Source organism: Salvelinus sp. IW2-2015, unplaced genomic scaffold, assembly GCF_002910315.2.
Source record: "Salvelinus sp. IW2-2015 unplaced genomic scaffold, ASM291031v2 Un_scaffold4666, whole genome shotgun sequence".
Taxonomy (NCBI): Eukaryota; Metazoa; Chordata; class Actinopteri; order Salmoniformes; family Salmonidae; genus Salvelinus; species Salvelinus sp. IW2-2015.
In genome coordinates this window covers 30,446-36,215 of record NW_019945935.1, presented here as the reverse complement: position 1 = coordinate 36,215, position 5,770 = coordinate 30,446, and the positions used below count along the sequence as shown (strand labels likewise).

General features: G+C 44.3%; 1 pseudogene; it reads right to left on the bottom strand.

Annotated features, from left to right (window-relative positions):
- Positions 1–1,924: 1,924 nt before the first annotated feature.
- The window catches only part of LOC112077537 (transcription factor Sox-18A-like), a 5,590-nt pseudogene continuing 1,744 nt past the window's right edge, over positions 1,925–5,770 (bottom strand).

The window sequence follows — 5,770 nt, the reverse complement described above, 5'->3', positions numbered from 1 at the left end:
TGAACCACTAACCAGACCCAACTACAGAACGACTACAGACCCCACAACACTAACAGACCCGTACATGACCGTACAGACGCACTACCAAGACAACTACAGACCACATACAACACGACGCTCTTCTCACTTCCTGTCCAGCAGGCAGAACAGTTTATAATGGATAAGAACTGTCATTCATTTTTTTGTTATTGCCAATTTTTTATCCTATTCGTAATGTCATGTTGTTTGTCTTTTATTTGTGGTAGATTTTTATTGAATTATGAAATTATAAAAAAATAATTATGAAAAACATCTTATTTGCACTGGGTCCACATATATGTATAGGAAGACCACATGGTTCGCAACTTTTCTAATGAAATATATATATTTTACAGAATGAAAGACTAGATTGTGTTTTCAATACAATGTGAAGTTATGAGGTCTGCAATGTTAGGAAGACCGAAGAGTTGGTTTTCAACAAGGTTTTACTATTTTTGTTATTTCCACATCCAAAATTTGTTCGATGATTTTTAATTCCATCCCACGCATAAATAAAAAAAGGGAATCTGGGATTAAGATATCCATTTTAGGACATTTACATGATATTAATATTTTACCTTTTGACTCTTTCTTGTTGTTTGAAATTCCCCAAGAAATGCTCTTTAAGGGACCACGTTGGAGCGGTAAAAACACTTTGGTTTTAAAAAAAAGTCAGGAATAAAGGAAACAACACAGTTGATCTGCACTTAAATCAAAATAACAGCCTTATTTCAGTGTAAATTAGAAAAAAAAAAAAAAAAAAACATTGCTTTGGACATACGACAGATATTTTTTTTTCTTCCAGATGCTTTATATGTCGGTTGTTGTTATCATTAATTGAAGATTGGCCTTTTTTGTAAATGGAATTTTATGAATTGCGGTTTAGAATATTTTTAAAAAATAAATAAAGTTATTTCTAAGGATTTTTGATTTCCTGTTGTTCAGTTTAGTTTCAGATTTCACATTTTTAGTTCCGGTGTTATTTTAGGTTGTCTAGTTTTATTAGACATCTAGTGGTGATATTTAGAGGTTAATTCCTAGTCTGTATTAAGACATGTTTAGTGTAAATTTAGAGGTTTATTCTAGTCTATATTTAGCATGGTTAAGTGGTGATATTAGAGGTATCTAGTTATATTAGACATGCTACGTGGTGATATTTTAGAGGGTTATTCTAGTCTAGTATTAGTACATGCTATAGTGGTGATATTTAGAGTTAATTCTAGTTACATATTAGACATGTAGTGGTGATATTTATGAAGGTTCATTCAGTCTATATTAACATGGTTAAGGTGAGATCTTTTAGAGGTTATTCTAGTCTATATTTAGACATGTTGTGGGTCGATATTACACCCTAGTCAGACGTGTTTTGTTGTGTGTGGGTTGAACCAAGCTGTTTAGGTTACTTGAGTCTCTGGTCCCAGCAAAAGCACCGCTTTTCTCTCAAAAAGAAAGAGAGGAAAGAAGAAGAAAGGAAAGACAGACCGCACAGACAGACGACAGGACAGACAGACGACCAGAGCAGACAGACAGACAGGACCAAGACAGACAGACAGAACAGACAGACAGACAGACAGGACAGACAGACAGACAAGACAGACAGACAGACAGACAGACAGCAACAGACAGACAACAGACAGACAGACAGGAACAGGCAAAGACAGTCTCTCAACTCCCACCAGTGTGTAACCTTTAGAAGCCAACCTGACTGCTGACATCCCATCCTGGGGTGGAAAGTTCTGGATCACCACTATATTACTTTGGCAGACATTGTAGTGGTCTGTAGTGGTCTGTAGTGGTCTGTAGTGTCTGTGGTGGTCTGTAGTGGTCTGTGGTGGTCTGTAGTGGTCTGTAGTGGTCTATAATATATTGTAGTGGTCTGTAGTGGTCTGTAGTGTCTGTGGTGGTCTGTAGTGGTCTGTGGTGGTCTGTAGTGGTCTGTAGTGGTCTATAATGCATTGTAGTAATCCTACCCTGAAAGTCCTTAAAGGTCAACTGCAGACCTGGGGTCAAGCACATCAATCCAATGCTTTCAAAAAATGTATTTTTATTTTTTTAATACTTTTTTTTAGGTGTACTTGCCTTCATTTAGTGTTTGCACTTCTGTGGCCTATTCCATAGTGCAAACTACATCAAGTCCCACTCCAGTATGACAGTATGTTTAACATACTGTATTTGACCAAAAAAGTATTGTAGGCTGCCCTAGACCATACTAGACTCTGGCACACAGCCAAAGACTACCAGCAGTCAGTAAGGTGTCTACCCAGTAATACAGGTACCGTAGTAGACAGCACTACTAGCATCAGCGAGAGCAGAGATGAGAGGACTACTCTGGCTCTCCTCATAGATCCTCCCTAGTGGTTTAGAGAGGGGTACGTTGGTGTACCCCTCCAGAGCTTTCGACACGGGGACACTACCGTACCCCTCCGTGGATTTAGAGACGGGAACGAGGTTACTCCCATACCCCTCCATACGAGTCCGGTTAGCACTGAGGTACTGGTCAAACTCACGGCGGTCCACTTCTGTCCAGAACTCAACTGACGTCAGGCCTACGTGGTTGGATCCAGCCTGGTCTACGGAGTCCAGGGCCTGGGGTTTAGGGTTGGAGGTGGGGGCCAGTGAGGAAGAGGAGGATTCGGGTGGGGGAGAGAGCTGCCCCAGGTGGGAGGCCTGGGGGGTGTCTGGTCCAGCGTTATTGTACAGGTAACTATAGTAACCAGAGGACACAGAGGAGACAGAGGAACTACTGATGGACTGGTGAGGGTTGACTGGCTCAGACAGGCTTATAGAGGAGCTCTGGTGGTTAGAGTAAGGACTGGGAGAGTTCGTAGGCTCTGGAGCCTGGCTGAGGCACTTCTCCTGGGGACGACGACAGAGCAGGGAGCCCCTCTGGCTCTGGTTAAGATGGTGATCATGACCACTATGACCCTGACCCTGACCCTGATTATGGCCCTGACCCTGATTATGGCCCTGACCCTGATTATGGCCCTGACCCTGATTATGGCCCTGACCCTGATTATGGGCCCCTGACCCTGATTATGGCCCTGACCCTGACCCTGACTATGACCTTGACTGTGGCTGTGAGGGTGGCTATGGTGGTGGCTGTTATAGTGGGGGTGATGGTGGTAGTTACTCCAGGTGCCTTGCAGCTCCACGTCCTCCTGTGTGTGAGGGGGAAAGAACACTCCTCCGTCTCCACCCCCCTCCTCCATCAAATCCAGAGGCGACATCTCCGGTGTGGGCAGGCCGTAGCTCAGTGTGTCCCCAGTGTGGAGGTCCCTGAAGTGGCCTAGTGGAGGCAGAAGGTGGTGGTGTGGATGAAGATGTCCATAACCATCCAGAGGGTGTCCGTAGCCCTCCCCAACCCCAGGAACCCCTGACCCTCCCTGGGTTAGGCTGTGGAGCAGTAGCCCCGGTTCCACCCGTTTGAGCTTTTTGGCCTGTTTCTTGCGACGGGGGCGGTACTTGTAGTTGGGGTGGTCCGTCAGGTGTTGGAGGCGGAGTCTCTCGGCCTCCTCAACGAAGGGACGCTTGTCCAGAGTAGTCAGGGCCTTCCACGACTGACCTAAAGATAATAATACATATATATATATATATATACATTGTTGTCAACAATACCATTATTAGCAGCGGTAGCACAATCAGCACCATAATCATAATCATTATCAACATTACCAACGTTATGATTGGCGTCATACATTTAGCTTATATCAGTTGTGTACATCCAACTATAAACTGGGTGGTTCGAGCCCTGAATGCTGATTGGCTGACAGCCGTGGTATATCAGACCGTATCCCACGGGTATGACAAAACATGTATTTTTACTGTTCTAATTACGTTGGTAACCTGTTTTATAACAGCAATAAGGCACCTCGGGGGTTTGTGGTATATTGGACAATATACCACGGCTAAGATCTGTATTCAGTCACTCCGCGTTGCGTCGTACATAAGAACAGCCCTTAGCCGTGGTATATTGGCCATATACCACACCCCCCTCGTGTATTAATCGCATAGAAAAATAATCTGTGCAGCTCTAAACATATTCTGGATAGAGTTTATTTTTTTATTTTATATTGTAGATACTATGTGATGCTGTGGCAAAATAAAAGCCAAACTAAACTCAAAAAAATCGACTTCTTTACTCTCAGGAAAAACTATGCGTATTAGGCAGTACTGCCTGCACATATTGAGCAATGACACCATTTTATATGTGGTTTTGGCTCGAACATGATAACGTGATGTAGTACCAACAGTAACTAAAGTCCAACAATTAGAGTTGATTTAACGGATTCATTGTGGTTCGTGACGTTCACAACCTCATAAACCGTCCTAAAGAACCCCAACAGAAAAACATGCTTTAATATTTCACACAGTCATGAGTTTAAAAAACATCCTGAATACTGTGTGTGTGTGTGTGTGTGTGTGTGTGTGTGTGTGTGTGTGTGTGTGTGTGTGTGTGTGTGTGACTATCAGCAGTTTCTATCTGTGTCAGGCTCCATTTAAACGCCAGATAAACTGAGACTGTGTGTGTGTGTGTGTGTGTGTGCACAAGCTACTTGCATCGCTGTTTATCTCTTGATGTCTCTACTTGTCTTTAAATATATCATCACCACTAACAAAGTACAAAAAGTACGCAACCCATGACCAGTCTTCTGCTCTGGGATTTTAATGTCTGAATAAACCTTTAACACAAAGCAGCTAGCAGCATTTACACTGGGTACAATAAGACATTATAAATCTCATCTACACACACACACACACATACAGATGTGATATAGATTTACCTCCTGGGGTCATGGGAACTTCCACTGAGAACTTCTCTCTTGAAAGTAAGGTTCTCCAGCTGACGCCATGGAACACCTAGGTGAGTGAGGTGTGCGGCGCGCGCGCAACACACACACCAACACACACAACCACACACACACACACACCACACACACCACACACACACACACACACACCACACACACAGCACTTTTTGAACTGAAAGAGGCTCACAACTTCAAACTGAGATACAAACAGACACAGAAGCTTGAGAAGGCAGAAACACACTCCGGCTGGATATGAACTTCCCTGTACCATCCAAGAGAGTTAGGATTGGTTTTGCAACACCCCCAAAACAGAAAGAATAGGAGATGAGTGAGGAGGAGGGAGTGAAGAGAAAGAGGGAAGAGAGGAAAGAGGGAGACATGAGTAAGGGTCCTCTGATCAGATCCAGAACCCAGCGGGCTCGTCAGGAACCTCTTCCCCAGCTGAATGACCTCACCCTTCGAAAGAGGAGAGAAGGGAGGGGGAAGGTTTTTTCTTCCCTTCTTTCCCATCCTCTTTTACGAACCATCACTCCTCTTTAAATAACAACCAAGCCCCGTGGGTGAGAAAGTCTCCTCAATATGTGTGTGTGTGTGGTGTGGTGTGTGTGTGTGTTGTGTGTGTGTGTGTGTGTGGTGTGTGTGTGTGTGTGTGTGTGCGTGTTGTGTGTGTGGTGTGTGTGTGTGGTGTTTAAAATCCTCCCCAGGTGCAGGGAAGCAGAAAAAGTTCTGAGTCCGGCGGGTTTTACCAAGCTGGTAGGCCAAGTGAGGCGAGTATGTTGTGTGTGTGTGGGATAGTGATGAGAGTGTGTGTGAAGTAAAGTTTCCTCCTCTCCTGTAGCCAGGCTAAGACCGCTCCCCTCCCTCCCTGACCGCTTCCTCCTCCCTCGAGGAGTAGCTTCTGCTCTGGCTCTGTGGCTGGGAGAAAGGGAGGAGGGTGAGTGGGA